This window comes from Corapipo altera, unplaced genomic scaffold, assembly GCF_003945725.1.
Source record: "Corapipo altera isolate COAL_440 unplaced genomic scaffold, ASM394572v1 22b, whole genome shotgun sequence".
In the NCBI taxonomy this organism is placed as follows: Eukaryota; Metazoa; Chordata; class Aves; order Passeriformes; family Pipridae; genus Corapipo; species Corapipo altera.
Window position 1 is genome coordinate 29,868,870 of NW_020884876.1, and position 27,189 is coordinate 29,896,058.

A 27,189-nucleotide genomic window follows, 5' to 3' on the forward strand; every position below is an offset into this window, starting at 1 on the left:
TTTTTGTCTTGTCCACTGAAATCAGTAATCACCTAGAGACTTCAGTGTCAGTTGTGTTGAGCTATGTTTGACAACATATTTCCTTAGCAATGACATAAAAATATCTTCTTACTCCGTGGCTGTGAAACAGAAATCTTCAAAATCTCCCCATAAATCACTGAACCTTGACTAATTCATATTTTGGAGAGATGTCCCAAACTCCAGAGGAAAAACATCTTTAAATAACAATCAGACTAAGCATCTTGTGATAACCATGCTGCTGCCCCTAATGCAATCCACCTACAGACAGAATGGACATGTGTTTTCCTAGAACTTGAATGGGAAACAGTGATGGTCTGTGCTCCAGAAAGCCTATCTCAAAATGCTTTCCTTAGGTTCATAGGTCAGAAAAATAGTGACATCATATAGAATGGGTCCCCTATATGTCCCAGTGGATCAGTTCAGTCCTGGCTTGAATGATTCATGTACTTCATGCTAGTGACAGTGTTTGGATGATCCCTGTAGCTAGGAAGGAGTATAAAAGGAGAATAACCGAGAAAGAGCAGAAAATCAGCCTAGCAGAAAGAGTTACAAGGACAAAGAGGAAGGGAGAAACTCCCAGGTAAACCTTGTCCATTTGCATGAAACTAAGCCAGTGTGAGCTCTGTGGTGAAGCCTCTCCTGGAGGACCCCAGAGGGAAGGTGCAGTTGGGCAGCCCTCTGAACAGGGCTGGCTGAGTCTGAAGATGAAGGTGTCCAGTGTGAATGGACTGAGCTGCTTACAGCATTGCAGGAAAGCTCAAACAGAAAGTAACCCTGAGAAACAGAGGACAGGGCCTGACCTGCTTTAAATTGAGAAACTGTAGTGGTTTGATCAAGTGGAGATAACCACTTCTGTGGTAAGAAAAGGAGCAAAAAAAGACAAAACAGACTTTTTCAAAAGACCGAGCTCAGCTTCTAGAAACAGCTACCCTAAACACAACTGAGCTACAGCTAAACTTTTTCAGCCAAAGATATAATTTCTTTGTATTCAGATAAAAGAACAGCTTTTACCTGTTTCTGATACTAGTAATGTTATTAGAACCATGGTTGGGCAGGTGATGTAATAGATGCATGAAAAAGCAAAAATCTGTAAAGATTTTACTTCCTTATTTTAGATAAAACAACATAATAGATAGACGACTGGTAGATACATTCTGATGATAGATACAACAACACAAAGAATGGCCAAGAGGAAGTAAATCAGATACTTTTATACAGAATTCAGGAATAATGTACACACAGGCAAACTCAAAGATGATAACCAGGAATGTTGTTTCATAAAGCAACAGTTGCATCACAGACAGTTCCGACCATATGTCAGCAGGATTCTGATGAAAATTAGCAAATATATACAGGAAACAGAAACACCTGATGTTTTATTTTATCAGCTGCATGGAATTACTGTAAGGCTTTCTGTTCCAGCGAGCACTTATACATTTAGAGATCATATTAACAAGTGATTTCAATCCAGACTTTTTTTTCTTTTGGGGTATATAGTTGTACACTGACCTATGATATGTATATAGTTATTCTTGGGGGCTTTTTTACATTCTTTATATTTAAGCAAAAGCCTCCGCTCATCTTCAGTTCTTTTTATCTCTACTCTCTACTGTTCATGGTACTTATTCTTCATGCTTATGCCTATCCATCATTTATCTACTCACCTTGCAGCACCTATTACATTTGCTTTTCATCTCACCTGCTGTATGAATCAGCATAAAAATCCATGTTGTAGGGAAGGCAGCTGTAAGCCATAAACAAGTTTGGTAGCGGTCCAGGGAATGGTTCTTTTGGTAGCATGAGAAGTTTCTGTCTCGTGCAACAAAATGCACAGGTATGAAAGTAGCTGCAGTAGCCCTGTCAAAGGATGTTCCTCTCTGGAATAACACTTTGTACAGCCAAGGAAGCAGGCAGAACTAGACTTGCAACCAGAACAGTTTCTTAAACTCAGTGAAAATGTACAACTGTAAGTTGTCCCATGTCATAGAACTGCATTGGAAGAGTATTTCATTTACCTTCAGCACCCATAACCACTCCTGATAAGAATCCCTGATTGATTTTCTTTTTTCCTGAAACTCTAAAAATGTCAAAGGCTTTTGATATATACATAATGCAAGTAGAGATGGAGCTCTGAATCCAGAGACCCCATGTATCTGACACTGCATTAGCTTAATTTATTGTTCACACTAGGCAGCGGTTGTCTGAGCAGATAGATTTTCCAGTCATATTGTTTGACATCATTACAGCTGAATATGCACCAGAATACCATGTGGTGACTACGTAATAAATCAGCTCATTATGTCTATAATCATTATGATTATGTGTTGTTCCAGGTCTCGGTATTGTTGACATAAAAGGAGGTAAACAGTATAAATTACTGACTCATCAAATTGCCTGTTTTAATTTGTTGAGAAGGGAGGTTATTTTTCTGTGTGGCCTGTTTCCCATGTAGAAACACAGTAATGAATACACAGAATATGTATTAAATGGGAATAGCAGAATGGGAAATTAATCATACCCAATTGTACTTCATAGAGTCTAAGGGTGAAAACATAATGTCACAGCACATTGACCAAAGGTTCCTATCATAACAAAGGAATCACAGAATCACAGACTACTAGAGGCTAGAAGGGATCTCTGCAGGTCATCTGGTCCAACTCCCCTGTTCAAGCAGGGCCACCTAGATCAAGTTGCCTGGGACCATATCCAAATGGTTTTGGAATACCTCCAAGGATGAAGACTCCACAGCCTCTCTGGGTAAGTGTCAGTACTTGGTCACCATCACAGCAAAGTTGCCTTTCAGTTCTTCTCTGCCCATCTCTCCAAGCTGCCAAGGTCCTTCTGAAGGGCTGCACAGCCCTCTTGAGGTATCAGCAACTCCTCCCAGCTTTGTGTCATCAGCAACATTGCTGAGGAGGGACTCTGTCTCTTCATCCAATATACTGATGAACAACTTAAAGAAAGACTGGACCCACTATCAACTCTTGGGGAACATCACTGGTTACAGGCCTCCAACTAGACTCTGTGCCACCAATCATGACCTACTTGTCCTTGCTGCCATAATCATTTGAGGATAATTGAGGGTAACCTTGCAATGACATCAGCCAAGTCTACAAGTTGTGAGTGCATCCCACTGGAGTTCATGGACTTGTGTATGTCCAGTCTGCTTAAGTATTGTCTAATTTGATCATTGTCCACAATACTAGGTCTTCCTTGCTACAGAGATCCCCTGTTCTCAGGGACCTGGGATTTCTGAAGGCCAGTCTTGCTAATAAAGACTGAGGTGAAGGCATTCTTACCACCTTTTCTGTGTCCCGTGCAGAGAGGTCCCCCATCTCATTCAGCAATGGATCCACATTTTCACTAGTCTTTCGTTACCTATGTGTCCATAGAAGCCCTTCTTGTTGTCTTTGACATTCCTAGACAGATTAAACTCCAGTTGGGCTTTATCTTTCTTAACTTCACCCCTGGATGCTCTGGTGATGTATCCATATTCGTCTCAGGTTATCTGTCCTTGCTTCATCTCTCTGTATGTTTTCTTTTTGTCTCTGAGATTGTCCAGGAGCTCCTTGATCATTCACGCAGAAATTTTGCATGACTTCCTCCTCACTGGGATAGACTGCTCCTGAGCTTGCAGGTGGTGATGCTTTAATATTAACCAGCTTTCTTGGGCCCCTCTTCCCTCTAGGGTTTTATTCTATGGGACTCTAGCAACCAGACCCTTGGCAAGGCCAAAGTCTGCTCTCCTGACATCCAGGGTTGTAAGGGTGCTTTTTACCTTTTTACCCTCCTGCCTCCCTTCAGGATCCCAAACTCCACCATCTCATTGTCACTGCTGCCTTTGACTTTCAGATCCTCAGTGAGCCTCTCCTTGTTGGTGAATACGAAGTCCAACAAACACCTCTTCTCTTTGGCTTCTCTATCACTTGGGTGAAGAAGCTGATGCATTCCAAGAACCTCCAGGATTGCCTATGCCCTTCTGTGCTGTCCCTTCTGTATGTATTGGGGTGGTTTAAGGTCCCCATGAGGACCTTTACAGCAGTCAGAAGAAAAAGCTCTCGAGAGGTGCATGGTGAGGGTCAAAGACATTTTCACAATACTGTAAAAATTCACTTTCTTACATATTTTTAACTGAAATTTGACACAGATGCCTGAGGTACAGCAGCTAGCTTATGGATTCTTAGGGTTTTAGAACCACTGTGAAACAGCAAAACACTCCAAATACTGAGTTCTCTCACAATGGCATACTATTTGATCCATGAAGTTTTCTTCATATCCCTTTTATTAGTAGTTTTATAAAGACGATAATGTTTAAGGGAAACATTCTTAAGGGAACTATGACCAACAGAACCTATAATTTCTAGCCATAAACTGTGTTATCAGCCCCAGTCTAATGATCCAGGAGGGTTATTACTGTGGCTAAACAGCGCATCCATTTGTGAGATGCCCAGTACAGCCCATTAGGTATGTGAGAGGTTAAGAGAGAGAGATGCTGTGCAACACGTGGAACGAATATTTACTCTGCTCCGCTGGTTATACATAAAGTGCATGATCACAAAACACACGCAACAAGTCACCCTGTGTATGGTATGGTTTTCTTCCTCGATACATTTGTCTCTAATGACACAGCTGTCAACTGCAACTATCATACCAGAGGACTTGCACCTTTTTTGGCTCAGCTCCCAGTCCCAAAGAAACACATTCATCCAGTCATTCACTTGTTTTTCACATTAATGGGAAGTAAAGTTGCAAGTGTTTTCACAAAAGTATAAATGTTAAATGACTGTATTCACAAATTTGCTCTTCATTGCCCTTTTCAACTCAACCTTGAACTAGGAAAAGTTATTCTTTAATTTACTGTTTGAAGTATTCTTAACTGCTTTTCCTAAAGAAGACATGAAAGATGATATATTAAAAAAAAAAGAAAAAAAAAAGATTTCTACACAATTTAAATTTGGTATTACTGTCAGTAAAACTCAAAATATCAAAATATATTGAGATTTATGGCAGGAGCAGGGCAATAGCAACAGGCCTAATCCACACCAACATAAATTTGCCTATCACTGCTGAAGCAAATGAAACTACACTAGTTTAGGCCAAATGCACATCTCACTATGTTATGGCACTACCACTATTTTTTTCAGCTATGGTAAAGAATTTATTTTCTTTTAGTCAAATGGTGATCTAGTTTAAAGGTGAAATTTTAAAATACTCTACAAGAGTCTTCAAAGACACTGCAGAAGTGTGGTTGTCATTCTGATGGTTGATTGTACTCTGGCAGCTCCTAGAAAATCCAGGCTCCTGTTGCCCTGAGCTCTGGTCTAACACATATTGAAAGACAAAACCCTCTGCAGTCAAATTTATGCTTTTATCTCAGTCAATACTAGCAAGTTAAAAAGGCTGAATTCTTTACTATTCTTCATATTATTGAGACCTACACATACACTTCATTTTAAGCATGTTCTGATGACTTTATTTAAAGTGCTAAATAGGGTGCTTAAAGCACCCATCTATGTGCTGCCTTCTGTATGAATGCTTTCTGTGTTAAGACCTACAAAAAGTTGACATAAAATAAATGCATATAGTTGGAGATGGAAGCAGAAAAAAAGATGGGAAAATAGTACATTGGCCATGACTCACAAGTGATTGAGTTAAAAATTTAGATAAATCAGAATAATCTAAATTTCTGGTTTGCATTGATATGGTGACACATTGATGTGTTGAGATGTGATCTCTGCGTTTGGAAACTAAAGCATCCCTATTGGGCACGGGAAAAAATTATTAGTTGTGCTGTATTCCAGTCATATTATTGCCTTCTTTCCTCTTGGATTTCCTTGTCCATTAGATGATAACAAGTAGACCCAGTGCTCAGATATGACTGCTGAGAGCAGCAAGGGGATTTTCAGTAATGCTGTACAGCAGAAGAAAGTTTTACCTGAACACAGCAGGAAAACATTTGGGCACTACTTTTGAGGTGCATGGGCATGGAGGGGCTTGGAGCAAAATGCTCCCAATTCCTATCTTTTTTGTCTCAATGACAGTTGTCCCTTCCCCACAAGTTCTGGGACTGAGTCCTCCACATGCTCTGAAGGTGCTTCAAAACCCTAAAATCATCATCATCATAATGGCTATAATAACCCTAAAATAGCCCATAGAAAAGCGTCCTCGTCTTTCCAGTTGAATATATATGGCTCTTATTGCTGCGACTTTCAAGACTGGATTGTCAACCACCTTTCTTATAAGCACTTGAAAATCCTACCATGTTTCCACTTCAGTTAATTTCAAAGTTGGTTTCCACAGAAGAGGAAAGCATTAGCTGTAAATACTAAAGCAGCTGAAATTAGCAAATGGTTTCAGAGACAAATAAGGTCTGCCTGGAAAGAAGCCTGAATCTCACCTTTCTCTGGCAACTTATTTCTTCCTGGACAGGGAAGGTTGCTGTTGAAAGGAATAGTTTTAATATTTTTCAGTGACTTGGACATTGTCGGAAAGATAAAGAAAGGAAAAGATGGCTGTAGGGTGTTAAAGTTACATTAAAGGACACCAGAAGCTTGGCTAGCTTGTAGAATTAATTAGCTGAATGCCAAGACTGTGATTTTATATCTCAGGCAAAGGGTGTATTATTAAGAGAAGGGGTCTCTCTTAAGAATCCAGATAAGGAATGTCATCTTTAGGAAAGCTTACGAAAACAACACTAACTGTAGCTATCCCTTGGTGAGCAGCCCCTGAGATCCCACAAAGTCCTTGCAGCAGCAAGGTCTGTAAGTGCTGATGGCTACCTCTTCATAAAAGTACAATTGCTGACAAAAGGAAATTGCATCATTTAGCCTTTCTCCTTCTTTATCAAAAAACGGGAAGTTCCACTGTAATAATGTCAATGGTGGCAGGATTAATTCTAGGAAGTTTGGCAACAATTCTTTAAAAATAGGTCATTTAGCAGAATAATGAAAAGGAGTTGAGTGCTAACTGCCAGCCTGACCTTGTCTTCCAGATTCAGACATCATGAGCAGTGTAAGGACCAGGCTCTATTTAGCCCTCCAGAGCAACCAAAAAAAAAAGCAGCAAGACAGTGAAGAGAACAAAGTAAAAAGCTACTAGGAAGCCTTGGATGCATTAGCGCCATAAATCTTTTCCTGATAAAGTCTGATGCTCTCTCCACTCCTCTCCTTCCAGTGAGGTTCACTCATGCTTGGGATGTTCAGGCTCTTAACAGTATTGCTGATTTGGGTTTGTCACACGTAAAAAAATGGTTATTGACCGTGAATATTGAAAATGTCACTTAAATTTTCCATGGTTAAATAACCGCCAAAAAGCCACATTCAGGAATGGCTATTACATAAATACATGCTGATCTTAGTGGCCACTGTTACGCAAGAAATTACATATGCTATGGTAGGAAATGTAAGATGTTTTTCATAATCACTTAACCCATGAGTTGAAGAGATTTAGGATCAATAACTGAGCTAGAGGGTGTTTAGCAAAGAATTGAATAAAGCATGGGTCCATGCATATGGATCAAGGGAATATGATCCATTGATATCTATGACGATTAGACATAAAAGTTATTTTATTAGGTCCCCTGGTCAACTGTTCTTTTTTCCCCCTCAGTCTCTTCCATATTGCAACAGAATTCTCACAGCTTGTCCTGTAGCTCTTTGAAATCCTGCTCCTATTTATCCCTAAATGATGGCAGAAGTGTTAAAATCTTCCCAGTTGAAAACCTGTACTTGACCTGACTCTCCGGGCACTGCAGAACCATTTCCTGTGATTGCAGCAGGGAGAGATAAAATTCCACTGTGGTGGGAAGAAACCGAAATTAGATCAAAGATTTCCAGATAATTAAAGAGTTCCAAGCCAAAATATCTTTTGCTGCTTGGATCTACTTTTTTCTTTCTTTTCTGCAGGCAAACAGGGCATTGCTTCATACAGGAAGCCAAATTTGCCTATCAAAACCAACAATCCGAACTGAAAGCGTGACAAAGGCTGATACGCATTTGCATACACTGCGATTCCCCACGCAAACCTGTACCACCCGGCAGGCAGAGGGCTCGGGAGGTGCCTCGCTGGCTGGCTGTGGGCACGCTTCCTCCGCGGACACATGCAAGACCAACACAGGTGGACGGAATTGGTGGAATTGGGATGTGAGGTTCTAGCTCCTCTGCCGTGAAGCAGCTCAAGCTCGTAGTTTTGGTTCAGGAGCTGGAGAGAAGCTGTTGGTGGAGGCGGCAACGCAGAGCGAGCCCGAGGCTCTGGCGGGATTGCCGAGCCCTCCTGGGGGGCTGCCGAGGGCCCCCTGCCCAGCCCCTGCTGCAGGACAAGAGCCGGCAGCTCCCGGGTTATAAAAGCCAGGCGAGGCCTGGGGTGGGGCTAGCGTCAGTGGGAAATGTCTCCTTGGAAGCAGGTACGTGCCCGCGCCCTCCGCGTTCGGGAGGGCTCGGGGCGGGGTGCGGGCTCTGAGCGCCGCCGGGGTGTGCTGCGGTCCCCTCCCCGAGGACCGGGAGCTGCTCCGCTCTCCCTGCGGCCGCGGGGGGAGCCTGGCGCCGCAGCCCCGGCGCTCCCCGCCTCCCCGAGCCGGCCGGGAGCCGCAGCTCCCTGGGCGGCGGCGGAGCCTGGCCGGGCTGCCCGAGCCTCTTGCCGTAGTGGGCACGAACCGCCTCCCTCCTGCCCCCGCGGCGGGAAGGGCCGCTCAAGTGCAGCCCTCCTCGCTCCCGCCCTCCTGCTGCCGCCGCCGCACACCCCGAGGAAGGGCTTGTTTTCCTGCCCGGATGATGGATTTCTCCGCAAGGTCATCCCTGTCCGCGGCGGCGGTGCGCCCGCGGCTCCCCAGACGCCGCCGCGGAGGTAAGGGGTGGAGGGATCGTGAGCACCTACACACACACGCGCACCAGCGAGTGTTTTCGGCGCCGGAGAGGATCGGGGTGGGTGCGTGGGCAGGTGCCCGGGGCGAGGCGGGGGGACTGCCCCGCCCTGCCCGCCGCGGGGTGCCGGGCGGACCGAGCTGTGCCCGGGCAGCGCATCCCGAGGGGCCGAGTCATGCCCCGCTCCCCAGCGGGTGAGGGACGGCCGGGCCAGCGCCGAGGGCGTCTCTTTCTGCCCCTGCTTTTTTTATACCGGCGCTTGGAAGCGGCTTTGACTCCCTCGTGGTCTGAGAGCTCGGAAAACTTAAGGAAAAAAAAAATAAAAAGGAAGGAAAAATGATCAGGTGCCCCCCCTCACTGCCGGGACGGGCCGGAGGGATGCGCGGCGCGGTCGCCACGGCAACGTGCCCGTGGTGTCGCAGCGCGGAAGGTGCCCCGGAGGCAACCCCAGTCCCCCGCCTTCGGCCGCCCGGGCGAGGGGGCGTCCCCGGGGCCCTCCCCAGGGCGAGGTCTGGTGGACGCAGCGGTGCGGGGGTGCCAGTGTGCCCCCGGGCGGGGGTCTGCGTGGCCCAGGGCTCCCCAGGGGGCTGTGGGGGCGCCGGGCCGGGAGGGGGAGGATGGTGCGAGCTGGGATGTCGCGGTCAAGTAGCATCGCACCGTGAGCTCTGGCCGGGTGATGCCCCGCATGTGAGAACCTCGCCGCCCTCCTGGATCAGGGCCTTGTGGCTGGGAACGGATCCTTCACGGACCTTTTCTTTATCCTGCTGAAGTTGGTGACAAAACTACTGATGGTCTTGCCAGCTCCTGGTCTGTTTTGTGGTGGTCTCATTCAGCCTGTGTTTTGTGCCCCATACAGGCCGTGGCTTTGTTAGTGCTTTATTCCATCATTCTTCTTTTTTGCTCAAGATAACAATGCTGATGGTGGATTTATTAGACTCATAAAGAATTATTATGATCCTGTAGTCTAACCTCTTCTATAATATAAAGCACTATAAGGGCTATTTCCCAGTGATTCCAAGGTCTGGCCCACCAGCCTCTTTAAACAGTTTTGATTGAATGACTTCCAAGGATTGGAGTTGACTACATTCCTGGATAATTGGCTCCAGTTGTTAATCTCTTTGTTAAATGGTTACATCTCTTTTCTACTTTGAACTTTTCTAACTTCATCTTCCAGCTACTGGATCTTGTCTTGTCTGTCAGATTAAATAGCTATCTAGTTTCAGATCATCTCTGTCTGCTCAAGTGTTTAAGGGCAGTAATTAAATAGCTACTTAATGTTGTCTCTGAGATAAATAGACCTGACTCCTTTGGTCTCTCCCTGGAATGCAGATGCTCCCCAGGAGAAATGTCTGGGCTGGTCTTCTCTGAGCCCCCACCACTGTCCTTGCTGGCCACCGGGTGCTGCACTGTGGATTCCAGAAAGGCTCTTGTTAATGTCACGTGTGGAGATAATAACCTCGTGCTCAGTATTCCCCTGTCTATTCACCCAACGGTACAAACTTTCCTTTCCCACGACTACATGGTGGGAACTGCTGTTCCGTTAGTTACAGGCAGTGATCCTTGCATTTCCTTCTGAGCCAGGGTTTTCTCAGAAGCTGGTTGTCTGTCCTGTAAGGGGCATTTAGATTAAATCTTCCTACATGTATAACTTTGAATCTGCCTATATTAAAGAAATTTTTCCCTCCTCCTGTTACTTCAGTTCTAGGGAATCTGCAGCTCGGGAATCACAAGAGACCTCTGGTGTCCTCTAGAAGTCAAAAGAGTTTCTTTTCTTGGGACTTCCATCCTAAAAAGTCTCTCTTCTTGGTAGTGCTCTAGGTGACCCTAAAGTTGTTTGAAGTTTACTGGAGGATAAGTTATACCTCGTAATATACAAACTGCAAACTGAAAGTGCCCACTACAGTGACTTATTTTTGTAACTGCTTTTGTTCAGCTGTGCCTCGAAGTGTTGGTGGGAGAGAAAGAGAATTGCTTTCCTGTCTTGGAGAGCTGTAAATACCACTACTGGGTATAATGTCTAGGCTAACACATACAGTTTCATTATGTTGCAAGTCTTGAGCTTGAATGTTGTGAGTTTTACTTGGTCTGAAGTATGCTTAAGCCTGGATTTATAGCTCTCTCTAGAAAGAACAGTATGTGAAAGTACAGGCCAGAGGTAGGTGGTTTTGACAGGATATTGTCAGTTGTTCCAGTAGCATGCAGCATCTCCATGAAAGGATGAGATTGAGTAGTCTGAAAGCACCTGCTGTGGGAGATAATACAAAATAATGTTCTTTGAAATGGACTCGTTTGGGTTGGGACTTTTTTGTTTCTGGGGATGGTGTGTTAGTAACTACCTTGATTTACCCTGTCTACAAGCTTAGTGCACAGTGAGGGAGGGCAATGTAAGGTCCAAAAGTTAAAGACCTGTACATGCAGACTATCCCATGCAGTAAGTGATATGATGATGCTTATAAGTAAGGTTGGTTTGCATGAATTAAGATACCAGGTTTCAGCCTTTAGAATGATCTAATTGTCTTCAAAGTGCTAGAATTCAGGAAAGTATATTCTGATTGTGTAATGACTTACATGTCAGGACAATGAGCATTCTTGAATTTCATGAAGATTTTTTCATTACAAGTCCCTGAAAATGTCTCTTCAGAAGATTTCCCTGAGTATAAATAGTCGTGGACTCTTAAAAGGTCTGAAAAGTCATTACAGAGCTCAGATATCACCTCTGATTGAATAAAGTACCACTGAGCTCTAGAATTATGGTGAATTTTCTACAGGCTGGTGTCAGCATCTTAGGAATTGTTTATCAATTGTATATATGAAATTTTGAGATGTTATTACCTGAGAGGTATCTTTCCCTCAACCATTCAAACTCAGCTTCTGTGCCCCAAATTAGGGGATATCTGAGTTTTTTCAACATAGGCTTCCTCTTCTCAAGGTCGCGCCTTGTCTTCAATTCCTTTTACAATCAGAAGAGCATTTGTATGTTTCTATAGGATGGCTGGTCCCAAAAGTTATAAATTTCTAAGTTATGATGTCTGCCCAGGGTTAGCCCAGCATTCAGATTAGTGGCTGTTAATTAATCCTATGGGACCAGGACAGACAAACAGACCGAAGATAGTATTTTTGAGTCTCAGACTTGCTGAAGTCTCTCCAGAAAGTGCTAGGTTAGAGTTAGACAGATTTCTTTTGCAAAATGTGTTGGCAGTAGTAAACCTTGTCAGATTTGGGTCCTGCAGCTGTTACTGCCACCTTTATTTTTAACAATATAAACTCTGTCAGACACAGCCAGAGCTAAGAAGAACAACATCCTGCCTCCAGTTTGTGAAATCGTCACTGATGTGGGAGTACAAGCAAGCTGCTTCTAGTCTCACAGATACAGAGCGACATTTCATAACTCATGATTGCGCTTCTAGCAGTGCATCACTTCTTAATTTATAACTCCCACATTAAAGGCAGAGTTGGGATATAGGCTAAATCTGATGCCTTTGTGGATTTAAGAGCAATCCTGGATTAAGAGCTGACATTATCTAAGGGTATGTAACGGCTTCATAGCTGATAAAACTTTCATAACTGCTGCACAGTGTTATGAACTGGTTCTATTAGTGCAAAATTCTTTAAAATTAGTTGTGTTCCTACTGGCAGTATTTTCATATTATTATGCCAGGTTAGCAATGTAACAAAAGCCTCCTATAGTTGTTTTTGTATTAACCTTGGATATGAATTGGGTGCCCTCATTGTAAGTCTCAGTCCTACATGACAGGATGTCTAAACTGATCCCATATTTGGTCTTACACATTGGATCATTTAGGTAAACATAACCTTTTTAAGAGAACAAAAAAAGAAAGATTGGTAATTTTACTGGGGGAAAACAATTTCTGGACATGTTCTGAATGAAAATAAATTACTGTCCAGTAGGAAAACCTTTTGAGAGCATATCTGAGTATAGTTAACTTTTGCAAATAGCAAAAATAGTAAAGGTCTACATATATCTCTTTTATTATATACATGGACTTTGAACTCGGTAACAGTTCTATAGAAACAAAGGCTGGTGCTGATTAAAAATTTAATCACACATGATCAGTTACTTATTAACGTTGAGTGATTTGTCTCTTGGGAGTCCACGGCTAAGAGTGCGCATTTGTAAACTGGCAGCAGATCCTAGAGGGTAGAGGTGTCAGAATGCTGCTGAGTAAGTAGGGAGAAATTGCAATGCCAACACTTGGAACTCCATGTGGGGTGTGGAGGAGAGAGGTGAAGGGAAAGGTGAGCACCAAATGACCAGAAATCAGCCTTAATACCATTTTGCTCCTATTTGTCCTCTGTCAGTGGACACATGTACATGAGGAAAGTAATTAAGTTGAGGGAAGAATGCCAACAATCACAAATATTACAATGAGTTGTGGTAGAAGGGTGCTGCAGGTATGTCCACAGAGGGCAGATATTGAATTCTTTCCCCTGCCTCCCATTTCTGACTCCATGATCCTGTGTAACAAAACTTGGTGGCAGGCATAGAAGCTATTACGACAACCAATATCAACCAGACATCCAGGAAGGTACAGTTATATATTGAATGATCCAGGAAAAAGAGTGTATCTGTTATATCTGTGACTGTGTTAGCAACACCCGTTACTTCTACTGTTTATTTTACTGTATTTATTATACATTAGTAAAATGTTGTACTGACAGTTGCGTTTGCTTGTTTCCTTGCCTGTTTTCCTCCATCTGACAGTAGTTTTCTTAGAACAAGAGAGAATTAATCAAGGGGGAGACAGACACCCCAGTGCTTTGTTAAACTATTAGTATCTGTGCTATCAGCATCTCTACGTAATATTAGTATCTGTATCTAACATAGGGGAGACCAGCTCTGAGCTGAGAGAAAAAGCTTGTATCACTTGGCAAATGATAACAATTCATTTCCCAAGCTAAGTTATATCATTCATGTCTAGCTTTGGATAAGAAATATTCTGCTGAGGGAGTGGAGAAAAAGTTTTTTAGAAGAGGATAATAAGAAGAATGTATTCTGAGATATTTATCATCTCTGCCTCAATGCAGCCCTCACAGTCACTACAAAGGAAACAAACTCAACTATGATAAAATAGATATGAAGCACATTGCTAGATAGGAATCTTCACTGTGGTCTGGTGACCTTCTGATCCAGGGAGCAGCAGTATTGCTATGTCTGAAGTTATTCATATTGTCTATGGATTGATCAGAGTTACACAGGAATAACTTATGCCCTCTCATTTGTGTGCCTATACATTAATGCACACACAAATGGGGGGAAGAGCAGAGTTTCCTGAAGCATTAGTAGTCTGGCTAATTCCGGCAAGAGCTAATAAAGCTATCTCAGTGCTTCAGTCAGCTACAACTCTGTATTTGTTTAACTAAAGCATAGATTAGGACTGAAGTAACTAGTGTAGGAAAGGTTGCTTGAAGATTGCCTGCAACCAGAAGTATTGTTATTGTTTGAAAAAAATATATACCAAACATAAGCAGAATGTAGTGACCAAACGTTTAGGCAGATCTTCCTATTTGCCCTCTTTCTGACCTTTTTTTTTTTCTTCTAAATGGACAAAGTGTTTCTAAAAATTTGAGAAGTAATATTTGCTTGAATTCTCTCTGTGACATTTGTATCTTAAGATTCTACTGTAGCTCAGTGGTGGTAATGAATATTGTCAGCTCTTCAAAATCATCATGCAATTATCAGCAGTTGGCACTTCGTTCTGAAAAAGAGGATGGCTTTCTTTATACCTATGTGGCTTTCTTCTTCTTTTGGAGAAAGTTGAACGCATATTGGCTATTGTGATCGGCATCCCAGATTGCATTCTAGTGGTGAAAATCTCCTTCCCAGTGATGCTCATGTGCAAACAAACAAAAATCTCTGTTTTTAAAATGGAATTCAAAAAAAGAAAAAAGGTAAAATGAAACAAGGAACTGTGCAATTATTTTTACTGCTTTTCATACAAAAACCCCAACAAATTCAAATAGAGGGCATGAATACTATGCTACATTATGACTAATCTTAAAAGGATACTATAAAAAGCAATGGCTTATCTCAAGTGATGACAGTGAAGTCAGTGAAGAATTAATTCAGAATTTTTCAGTGACTCCAGGACCCCTTTTTACATGCAAGACTATACCTGCCTGCTCCATGCTATAATCACTAGAAAGCTAAGAAAATCAGTCAAGATGTTATCATGGAAACAGCAGGAATTTCCAACACAGGATAACAAAGGTTCTGATGTTTACCTTACATTTGATAAACAGGAGTCAATTCATTAAAATTTATGTGGGAAAAAAAATTATGTGATTAGGCATAAGTTTCAGATGGATGGGTTTTTCCTTTCCTGGGTGAAACAGAGAAGGAAAAGAACAGTAGACTGGTTACTAATCTGATTTTACATCTGTTTGGGAAGAGATGAGTGTTCCTGTTGGTAGCAGGTAGAGCTGGTGTGTGGTTTCTCTGGTCAGGGAAGGGTCATGTCTGGCAGCTTTGGGGTGAGCATAGTCCCTTAACTGAAAACCAGCCTGACTGAAAGGGATTTTCTACTCACAGGCACTCATTTTGTCATAGTAAAGAAGCTGTAAAACATTTTGAAGTCCTGGAGTGGTGAAGGTGTGCTCCCAGTGAGATCTTAGTTCGCAAAGTAGCTTGTCTGCTCAGTGCTCAGGGAACAGTCCCTCCCCTTCCATAGGGCTCCAGGACTCTGATGGTGGAGTTTTACCAAAACCAGGATCAAACAATAGTAAATCTGGAAAGTTGGTATAATGGACTAGATAAGAAAGCTTCTAGTGAAGAAGATGATATGGACAGGGCACTTGCATTTTAGCAAGCCCCATTTTCTTTGACTGCTGTAGCTACAGTTCAGAGCAGCTTTTAGGATGGCCTTTGGGCACAGCGAAATTAATTAGATATCACCAGGTCCCAACTTCATAAAGCAGAGAGATGTAAAAATCCTATAAATCTTCCCAGCTCAGCTCTCCTAGAAGCAGTCTGGCTGTTGGAGTTAGCTAGTCCTTTGGCTAGAAAATGTTGAAGGATAATCACCCCTTAGTATTTAATAAACTGAAGAGTCACTTTCATTCATGTCCCTCTCCTTCCTCTGAAACATCAGTTTCATGAAAAACTTCACGCAGTTGAAAGATTAAGCTTGAGATGAATCATTAGGAAAATTATTAAATATAATAAGCTTGCTAGGGAGTGTGGTAAGAGGTAGAAGTAATGTGATAAAATACTTGTCAGAAAAATGATGCTCTTGAGAAGAGCTGTATGGAAACAAGATGACAGAATTATTCTACTCTGAAAGGCTGGTATTTCACAACTCTTTATAATACTGCAGCATACCACAACATCTCCATATTTATTAAAATACATTAATCCTGCCCTTGAGGTTAATAATTTGGGAATATCTGTTAAAAGCCAGTAAAAAGGCTATGAAGGTTTGCGTGAGTTTGAGAACCCAGATTTCTGCTCAAACTAAACAGTAGCCTTACAAGATTTCCCATTTCAGTACTGTATAAAAATAACATAGTTTTCATTCAGTCCATAGGGACAGGTATCCCAATTACAAATTCAGCTATGGTTTGATAATTCTTAGTTGCAGCACCAAAGGCATTTTCACAGAAAGGGCAAGTGGTATTTCAAAGAGTCATCTCAAGTCCATGCTATGGCAGAATAAAGTGACCAGGCTTTCAGGTCCCTGCCTGCTGTCTAGTTCTTCAAATAAACCTGTTCATGCCATAAGCACAAGCATTAGTGGCTGCAAATGTGCTTTCGCCTACCTCAGCCAAGAGCTGATTAGACTTGGAAGACCGTACCAGCATGTGATGACTTTGGGTCAGGACTGTGCAGAATTTGTGCTGTTATCTCATGCCTGAGAACATAGGATTCATCAGCTAAATTCAGCCTGTAGTTTTTGGCCATGCGCTAATTGTGCAAAAAATGCATGAGGATGCATTTCAGACTATGACTGAGGAATAAAAGCTACTCATTCATTTTGGAGCTTTCAAGTCAAGTAAACTCCATCAGGAGATGCAGACAAAAGTTTTAACAAATGGGTATTACAAAAGGATTAGCTTCATTAATTTAGTTGCTTGTGCTTTTGGCACTCGGGAATTAATCTAGCCTTTATTGATTGTTTGAGTCTCAATTAGCTTGATGGAAGGGGAAGGGTCAAGCAGTTTCCTCCTGCATATAGCAGGTATAGAAACTAACAGAGAAACTAACTTTGGTGAGAAGAGGGGTCTTTACCTCCTGTCTGGGTTCAGTGTTCACATCAACTTACAGGGAACAATCCAAACCTCAAGTCATGGGGTGACAGTGCAATAAAAGCAGATAATATCGTGTAAGGCCTGGGAGCCTTCCTTCAGAAATACTCTTCTATTAAATGGTCTGTTTGAGAATTGCTTGCAGCTGGACCACGCTTGGCCATTATCACAGAGACATGTGCAGATGATATTGGGAAATAGGAGAACAGTATTTATCCAGTTCAAAGGATGCTCTTAATATGAAGGGCCTCAGGGGAATATTGCTTGGAAAACATATTTTCATAATAAAATGACCTATTTTAGAATTACAGTTTTCCATGCTGGAGGGGACAGGAAGGTGGGAGGAGGCTTGCCAAAGAAATGGACAATAAGCACACTCACATTTGCTCTGAATGAGAAGATGCATGGACTGTTATATATATAAAATATATTAATAAGATAGCATCCTGTTTTGTTTTGGGGTTTTTTTGGGGTTTGTTTCTTTGTTGTTTTTTGGAGTGTTTTTTGTGTGGGTTTTTTGTTTTGTTGTTGTTTAGTTTTGTGGGGGGTTTTGTGTGTGTGTTTTTCTTTGGTTTTTTGGTTTGTTTGTGTGGGGTTTTTTTGGTTTGGGGTTTTTTTGGGGGGGTTTTGGTGGGTTTTTTTATGTTTTGGTTTGGTGGGTTTTTTTGGTTTTGGTTTTTTTTTTTTTTAGCTAGATTACTGCTTGCAGGCTATTTGTATGTGTCTGCTGTATCCAGATTGGCATGCCTGCAGGAATGTGAGCAGAGCTTCCTACTAGCAGCCAACTCAAACATGCAGATGACAAGGAGAAAGCCCACAAAATGTCTAAGCCACTCCTTGAAAAGCTTTAGGAGAAGAAAAGTGAAGTAAAAGGACAACAAAGCTAATAATAGTTTTAAGTATCTACCAAGAAAACAAGCTTCAATTACATTACATTGCTACTACTATGATCCCTAGTAATGAGCTCCATAAAAGAAGTGTTATTTGCTGTTACTCATCACTTCCATCTGTATGGATGCTCCAACACAACCCATGTGGTGTTGTTCCTCCATGAGCAGAGCCTGCCTTCTGGTGACTAATGAATCCCACCTACTCAGCCTCAGTTTGTCTCACATGTGTCTGTTGAAACTTCTCTTCTTTTTCAGTGTGATTTATAATCTCAATTTCAGCAATCAAATGAGTCTTTAATGACCACAAGTTCAACTAGTTGGCAATCAAAGCCACACCTGTTATTCTAAAAATCACATCAGAGTCTGTAGCTAACATGCTGCTCAGAAAAAGAAACTTAATTAGATAGGTGAAATTTGACCTTGAAGTTAAAGGCTGTAATTCCTTTGATGAAAACCCCGTTAATGGACCTGCTGTAGTTCATATGAGGTATAAATTTGGCCTTTTACCAGAGGTATATAACCAGAGTTATTAAATTAACATGAAACTGTTCCAAACACCATAGTTGCCATTCTGACAGGAAGCCAAACAACATCATCATCCTTTCAGTCATCCTATCTTAGCTGATTCATAGTGAATATAGAGCAGATGAGGTAGAAATGAATGGACAGAATATTCAGCTGTGATACTTCAGCCAGCCAGTGACGTGCACTTTGAAATCCTTGTCCTCTACAATCTTTAGTGATGGTCCTGAAATACTACTGGCTTGAACAGTGAACAGAGCAATGGTGCACCCTAAACAGCAGATAATGATGATAATGAACTCTCAAGAGTAAAAAGTTTAATTGTACCAGGACTCCTGCAAATCTGGAACCCGTATCCAGTGTGCTTGATGCAGTGTGCTGAGCAGAAGGTTCCAAACCCAAAGTTTCCTATGCAATGGTTTCTTGCAATAGCTTTCTATCATTGAACTTAAGAAAGACCATAGTGGTAGAAAATTTGCAGAGCAAAAGACACTGAGCAGGTCTTGTGACACACCTTCTGAGTTCTGTGTCTGGTTGCAGAAAGGACTGTTCTGATTGCTTCCTGCAGTCTTCCTGATGCTTCTTTGAGCCTTTTTCTGGCTGGGTTAATGGTTCAGCGTCTCATATCTTGAATGGAAACGTGTGTAAAAGTGCCTGTTTTGTAGCAGACCATATGATGGCTCTCACTAAGCTTTTGCACCATGGAGTTAAAGACACAATTAGAAGTGGTTTGGGTTAGACTCATTAGCTTAGTTTTGGAGAGTATTTTGAAGAAGAAATGCATGTGACAATATATATTCCCCCTTGAATTAATGCAGTATTTTTCCATCTCTCCCCTCTTGAAGGCTTTGTGTGTTGCCTGTGAAATTTCATCCATGGGCTCTTGAGCTGACCTCTGTGACCAGAATTTAGCTGGGATAAGTCTCTTGTAGTCGCCTGGTCCTGATTTTAACTGCTTCAATCTTGACTGTTTAAATGGTTAATTGGTTATATATAAAGGGGGCAGGCTTTATGCACGTACACATTTGTTTTAAGTTAAGTCTATTTAGTCTATTTGTTTTCCTTTTTTTTTCCTCTTATTTACTAATACACAGAAAAATACTTTCTGTGTGATCACAGAGCAGCTTTCCGCATGGTGTTTGGTCAGGCATTAAAAGAAAGAGACCTAATAGATTACCAAAAAAAAAAAAATCAGGAAATGGGGAAAAATACTCTTCAGAGGCTTAGAAAGACAGAACAATACTCACAATGTTCAAGTTGAGCATGCAACATGAGGTAGCAAGATATAGGAACGTGGTCAACACCACAAATATTTAAGCAGTGTTAAAACTGTCTTTCAAAAATGATGCTATACCATGGTGCAAAAGATTATTTTAAAACATTCATTTATGAGCAGTTTCCTGGCCTTGAGCTATATGAAGCTGTGAAATGGTCTGGCAAGGAGCACACAGTAAGAGGCAGATGGGGAATCAGTGCTGGAGGAGCATTCAAGCCTAGGTCCAGGAGGCAGAGGGCCAAAAATTTCTCTATCACAAGAACCAACCAACTTAACTTTCCTCTGCACATCCTCATTCTGAAAGAGCAGGTCTCCCCTTCACCCTTTATCTTCTCCTGCCTTCTTACCTGGACGGAATTCAATCAGCAGTTGTAGAGATCTGTCAGCCTCATAAATGGAATGAAGTTACTGAGTTCACATGGGAGAAGGTTGGTGTTCCCAAGGTCAGCATTAACACTCTAGTTTTGTGGGAGAAACTGAGGCATGCTAACCTTGAAATTCAACAACTGAGCCATTTCACCAAGTTGCTGTCCAGAGAGAAGGCCAGCTGGCTAATGAATTTCCAGATGTTGCAGGTTTTCCCTTAAAATAAAAGCCCCCACACATGAGGGGAGAAAATGTGTTTTCTGTCCTCCTGGGCAAGGAAAAGGATGAGAGTTTTGAAGTGGTAATGGGGGATTTTCCAGCCCATCTGCAGTACTAACCAGACATCTGTCTCTCTCAAACCACCTCCCATGGCAGTCTGCATTTGCAAAAATGTTTTTCTCCTGCTGACTTTGAGTAGAACAAACCCAACAGTTTCCCCGTGGCTGCCCACACCTGTGGTTTAGTGTTGTTAATAAATAGATTAGGGAGCAGAGTGAAGAGAGCTGAGAGAATGAAAATCAGGCTATGGTAATTACCTGGACTGTGCTGACCGGCAGCTGAGCAGGGATGAAGGTGGCAGGCTTGTCACCTTACTGACAGCCAAGTTGCTTGGAGTGTGGCCTGGGCATTTGATCATGTGGTTATACAATGAATACTTGATAAATTTTTCTTACTGTCATAACTCTGTAGCCTGGACTTACTTGGTCCTCTGACGCAATCTGCCTCTGTCCACATACTTCTTCCATTTTTTCTTGGTTGCCTCTGAGTCCCCTTACTTAAGCACTCAGGCTACAGGTTTATAGGAAAGGTCTTTCAGAACAAGTTGCAAGACTTGCTCTCTACAAGAGAAGCAACTCATCTGTAAGAAGAAGAAAAGACAATTGAATAGAGTTGCTTGCTCAGTGTCTCATTGACTGCTGCCCAGTTTAGACGGTTTAGACTTCTCACTTGTCCTATGTTCATATCCCATCTGATCCCATGCCCTGCCTGAGCTTTCTGAAGAGCAAGAGCATTAACAGAGCCCTTTCCAAAACTGCTTATCTCCTTGTATGAACACTTGCGGATCTGCAGTGTTTGCAGGTACTTCTCTTGGGTGGATGGCCTTCCTAGTCTGTAACATCCTTTGCTTATTCAGCTTTAAGGTGGTGGCTTTGTGGGTTTGGGGTTTTTTCTTTGCAAATGCTAGCAGCAGCATATTCTATGCACTTGTTTGGTTTTCTGGATTTTACTTTAACAGAGGTACCAGTCTGCTTTCCCGCTTCATAGATTCAGGACTTGCTATATGGCAATCTAGCAGAGGGAAACACCCGTTTGAGTATTTTTCTGGTATTGCAGAGCTGGATCACTAAAGCCAGATTCCAGTGCTCATGATTACACAGGTTTTAGTAGTAGATGATGAGATGTAAGAGATGGGTGTTCTGTAGTTAAATCATTGGCATTAGACACTGACTGTTGCATAGTTTTCTCTGTGATCTTCAGCTGTGTTAGCTTCTAAGGAAGAGGCAGAAAATGTACCGGTTCCTACCTCTGTTCACTGTCTTGCCTGCTTAAGCGATGAATGTTTAATATCTCTGTGCTTACATGTGGCATCCAACAAAATGGCAGAGTATGTCAGAGCCTTCTGGCGTTTCTTGGATAAGAACAGGAATAAAAGAAATTGTGTTTTCAAAAGTATTGAACAACTTTTAAATTCTGCTGGCTTTACTGGTATTTCTGATTATTCAGCACTTTTGAGCATCAGACTTCTTTGATTTCAGTGCCTGGCTTTAATCACCCAGATTAGGCTAGATTACTATCTTTATGTTAGCATATATCAAAGTGTATATGTATGTGTATGTCTGCCTGCAATCATGTAAGTATGCATACTTTGTGATAATATAAATTGTATCCATAAATAGGATGTCAATAAAAATAAATTGTGGTAGGAAGCCTCTGTGCATTCACAGCTGTCAGATGACTGGTTGAAGTATCTAGTACTTATCTTCAAGAAGGTCTTGTGTGAAAATAAACCATCTTGTCTGGATTTTCATGCTGGCTCCAAGGTTGCATGTGTTTTCTTGCTCTTTCAAGTATGCCTCTGTGCATGAGGCATTGATGTTCAATGCAAGTCCAGTAATTAAACGCTAAGCTGTGAATGATCCTTTTTCACACCCTGCCAGCTTCCACTCCAGCTGACTTAGAAACAAGGACAAAGCTGTCGCACAGCCCTGCTTGCTCACAGCAGTGCTCTAGCAAGGTATAACCTGACCTCAGCTCACTTCTAAGATTTGCAGATTAAATATGCTGGCAACTCAAGCAAGGGCAGCTAAAACTGCTCCAAAGAGGAGTAAAGAGTGTAGCCTGATGGGAGGTGCTGGGCTTTTGGTGATAAACTCGGTGATTCCTTGGGGCTGCCAAATCTCTTTCTGAATGCTTGAGGGCATGTTTTGCTTGCTGTGTTAGCTTGAGAAGCTGGAAGGTGAGCTGGAGGGATAGCTACCATGGTGAGTGCCAGTCACGCTGCCCGTGGGGATGTCTGGTTTGGGTTTGGCCAGGTGGTCGAGGCAGCCAGCTTCAATAAAGCTGAGACTGTTAAACTCAAATGTGATGTATCTTGTTTGAGCTGTCATTTTAATTAATGCTAATTATACTCATTAACCAATTTGGCAATCATCCTGAAGGACAGTAGTTCAAGTAAATGTTTTTTACCACTGCCTCCATCACAGTGTGCTTCAGTTGCTTCAGTCACCTGATAAATGTAAATGTAAATATACCTGTCTTTAATGTAGAAGAAATGAGGAGAAAAGGCATGCCCAGCAATAGGGTCAGTGTAAATCTTAAACTCTAGCTCCCTTTGACAGGAGTGAGAATGTCACATTAGCCTGATATAAGCCATCATGACCTTCCAGAGTTCCAGGGTACAGACCAGAGTGTACATCTGGCATGGATAAGGCAGAGGTCCAGGGTATGCATATAGCTGTGCCATGCTGCAACAGGCAAAGCTTTGGCTTATGACACCTCTACTAAGTGACTCCCAATACTATTATTAGCTTTGAGAGGGTTTACAGAACAAGACATGCTGTGTCTGTTTCCAGCATGTTTTATTGAACTAGTCTCCAGATTTTGCATTGCTGTATCTTAAATATTGTCTGTCTTGGGGGAGTGTTTCTGGGTTTAGTTTGGTTCTGACACAGATGGGATTTCTCAGGTCTCAGATGCTAAATAAGGATTTGTTTTAAGAGCACTGAGATTTTTAAGAATTCAGAAGCAGAGAATGTAATTATCCTTAAGCCTGTGAAAATCATATTTAAAGCATAGTGTAAAATGCTTCAGACAGTGGGGTACCTTAGCCCCCTCTTTTTGGGGCTGGAAGGATAGAAGCACATTGAATCTATGGATAAAAATGCAGGTTTTGAATAAGCCATTGTTAGGAAACAATTCTAACAGAAGTGAGGATGGTTCCTGCGATTGTTAGTGTTGAGTGATTTTTATACGCCTGGGCTGCCTGCAAGGGCAACTCTAAAAAGCCATTGCTATCAGACACCTGTGGGATAGACTGCAAATAATGAATTGTTCCTAAAATAAGCCGTCATACAGCACAGCTGTTGGTGTTTTTCTTTGCCGCAGGAAAGTGGAGGTGTCGAGAGAGTGACTTGGTGACTGAGTTGGCTTCTTCATCCCGAGGAAGCACTGCAGTCTCTCTGTTCAAGCACATGTAAGTGGTGGACGGAGAAGACTTAAGAGGCTCTCTTTATCCTGAGGAGCCCTCTGGCTGAACAGTGAATTTTAGGACTCCAAGTTAGGGATGTAAAGTTTGAGGGGTTGATTTTTACCACTGCTGAGTTGGTGTCGCTGCCAGCACCTCTTTTTACTTAAGCTGAGAGCCAGAATAGCAGGTTGCTCTCAATTTTACCTGGTCAGATCTGACACAGTGGCAGTCACTGTCATCTAGAAGGTTTCTCAGATGCGTCTTTCAACACCTTCTGTCAGCACTAGGTGGAGACCAAAGAAGACATGCTGTGGTTTATAGGTGTAAGATTTTACCAAAATGTTCATATTTGGCATTGACCTTCATTAGAGTCAGGTGACTGGAAGCCCTCACATGCCTACAGTGCTTTGTACACCATCAGGCTGTTCCATCATTTCTGGATATTAGGAACAATGGCATCACTGATTATCTGCAGTACGTGATGTGTTGGTTTTCCTGGCTTTGCAAGGTGCCATTTAGGGTGTGTCATCCTGTCCCTGCTCGGTTAGCGCATCCCACTTTCCTCATGTCGCCCATGCAGTGCTTCATCAGTTAAAAAAATAATGAATGAGGCACTGATCTCTGGTTTCATCCAATTCCAGCAGGGTCAATGTTCAACCAAATAAAGTATATAGCCTCAAGTTAAAAAAAAAGAAGAGTCTGAGACTGAGGTGGCAGCTTTCCTTGTAATGGTCTCACTGAAGTCATACTGAAAGCTTGAGTGGCTGAGGTGAGCAGGTTAGAGGCCTTGGCTATCATACAGGTTTGAGTCATTGCCCTCAAAAGAGCATTTACCAGCATTGTAAAGATACCATAGAATTGCTCCAGTTTTTATCCCTGAACAGCGAAGGCCTCCAACCTGCAGCCATTTGGTTTCCTGCAGAGCCTCAATACCTCAGACAGAAAGTGGCCCAGCACATGGTGCTTCCTCTCGTGTTTTTTTTGAGAAGGTGTTTAGCAGGAGGCGGTTTACTAAGGAGATTATTTTGTTCTTTTTGCTGCTCTTATGTCAGTGACAGACAACAGCAGAGCAAAGTGACAACGTGAAAAAGCAGGAAGCAACTGCTGAGGTGGCAGCAGGAAGAAGGCAAGATATTTTTAACTGTTGGGGGGTTTTTTCTAAAAAAAAAAAAAAGCCACAGTTTCAGCTGCCAGCCTTTATTCTAGTTGTGTTTTCTGATAGCCAGGAGACAAGAGCAGACGTGGTGAGATCATCATGATGCCTTTCTTAGGTTAATCACACAGTACGGCAAATTTCTGTTACAGTAATGACTGGTTAGGCACTACATCCTTCTTCCCTAATTACATGCCATTTGGAGTAGTTCTTTTCCATTAGGATAACGCCTGTAAATGACAATGGATATGTCCTTTGCCAGGTGCCTGTTATGTAAAGATCTCTTTCCTTCTCTAATACTAAGCCTAGCATCTTCATTAAAATGATATATGAGGAGAACTTAATTTTCTCAGACAGCACATGAGAGTTAAACATTATCACTGGGTTTTACTTTATGCAAAAGACATTGATCCTGCTATCAGCTCTTCCAAGGCAAAATTTCCTCACTTGCAAGGTTGGTTTTAAAACAAGAAGTACTGCTACAATACATTTCTCTGGGCACTGATAATATGATTATTCGGCAGCAAATCAGGCCTAATTATCTAGGCTAGCAGCACCTCTGCTGGGGATGCTTCAGCCATGAGATGAGTATTTGTATTCAGTGCACTGGGGGAATGCTCTTAAGGAGGTCATAATGAAATTCAGGAACCTTCCTTTTGAGGATCTGAAAGCATGTTAGAAGTATATAACATCCTTTGTCCCGAGAGCCATCCGTTCCAAGACACACCTACTCAGCAGTAGTTACATTCTCCTGACCACAGAAATGTGATTTTGGCCTTGGTCCAGCTCACAAGAGATGGATGTCCACGTAAACCTTATCATCCTAGTTGTTGCTAGTTATCTGAGAGTCATTGCAGAAAAAACAAGAACTGCATGGGCACTAAGCCAGCATTATGCTTTCATCCCTAAAGATGATCACTCTGCTTCATAATGAAGTCACGTTGGCATTGCTGTTTAGGAAAAAGGTATGTATTGTTGGCTACTGTTAAACTGCTCTCACAAAAAACAGGGCTTTTGTTTGTCAGCTGTCAACATTCAAAAGCTTTCAGCTGCATGAAATGCATTATTGAGGGGTTAGATTTCACCATAGTTTTATCAGACAGGAGAAGATAGCAGGATAGACAAGGAGTGAATTCCCACTTGGTCTGCTAGAAATTCTGTTGCTCGCAACATCAAACATTAAAGTGGTGTTTGAAAGCCTCCTGTTCACATCCCTCAAATATCATGTCTTGTTTTCACTCAGTAGTAAGCTGAAAAAAAATACCGTGGCAGTGAGCTATGTTAAATGGAGTCACCTGATGTGGACAGCAGGTTGCTGCTTTCTTCTTGTGTGCTTGTGTCTGCATCTGCGGCATGCAGATGTTCCTCCTGAAACATGGCTTACCCTTGAAGTCAGGCTGTGTTTCCTTAAAAATTACTTCCAGTGTCAGATATTGAAGTAAGAAAAACCTGTTGATAAAAAATGAGGCTAAACATAATAACATGCAATTAAAAAAAAAAAAGGTAAAATATATATCTATGTGGGTTTTATGTGCATGTCACATCCTCTCCTTGGTGGCCCAGGATATGAGGAAGGAATGTCACTGTAGCTTATGCAGCTGTTAAATGTGGCTGCTGGTCAGTGTAGTTATTGTTTGATTTAGCTGTTTTCATAAAGCCATTTATCCTTCTCATTCGCCTTGGAGGAGAAAGACTGACGGGCTCTTGGCAGTGTTCTGCAGCAAGCCCAGTGTTCAGCAGGGACTTTTGCATACTTACACGCCTTGCTGAAGAAAGCCTTTTTACCGGGTGCTGTAGCCCTGGGAGGAGGTGTGCCTGTCTTTGCTCCCCAAGGCCTCTATCTGCCAGCAGGGCGGATGCTTGGGAGCATGGGCTGAGTGGGGGAGTAGAGGGGCAGGATGGGTATGGGGGTCAGAGGAAGGGATGGTATGGGGAGAAGGATGTGGAGGTGGTGCACGTTCAGGCTGTCATCCAGCCCTCCTGTGGTTCCTTCCCATACCACTTTGACCTACCCACCCTTTGACCATGTGGGGGGCTCTTTTGAGAGATTCTAGAGGCTATGATTATATGAGGATCTGTGCTTCTCCTGGAAAAGGCTTTTAATCTGTGAGAAAGAAGTGAACTTTGAAGGCTTAAACCTTCAATGGCAACAG

The 27,189-nt window shown here is 42.3% G+C and overlaps 1 protein-coding gene across 2 annotated transcripts in view; it reads left to right on the forward strand.

Annotated features, from left to right (window-relative positions):
* Positions 1 to 8,031: 8,031 nt before the first annotated feature.
* The window catches only part of GPRIN3 (GPRIN family member 3), a 35,746-nt gene continuing 16,588 nt past the window's right edge, over positions 8,032 to 27,189 (forward strand). The window contains exon 1 of one of the 2 annotated variants that reach the window (XM_027636043.1): positions 8,032 to 8,422. The gene's annotated coding sequence lies outside the window, so the exon portion shown is untranslated. Of the gene's footprint in view, positions 8,423 to 8,673; positions 8,863 to 27,189 lie in introns of those variants that run through there. The other variant, XM_027636042.1, reaches the window with a different exon arrangement.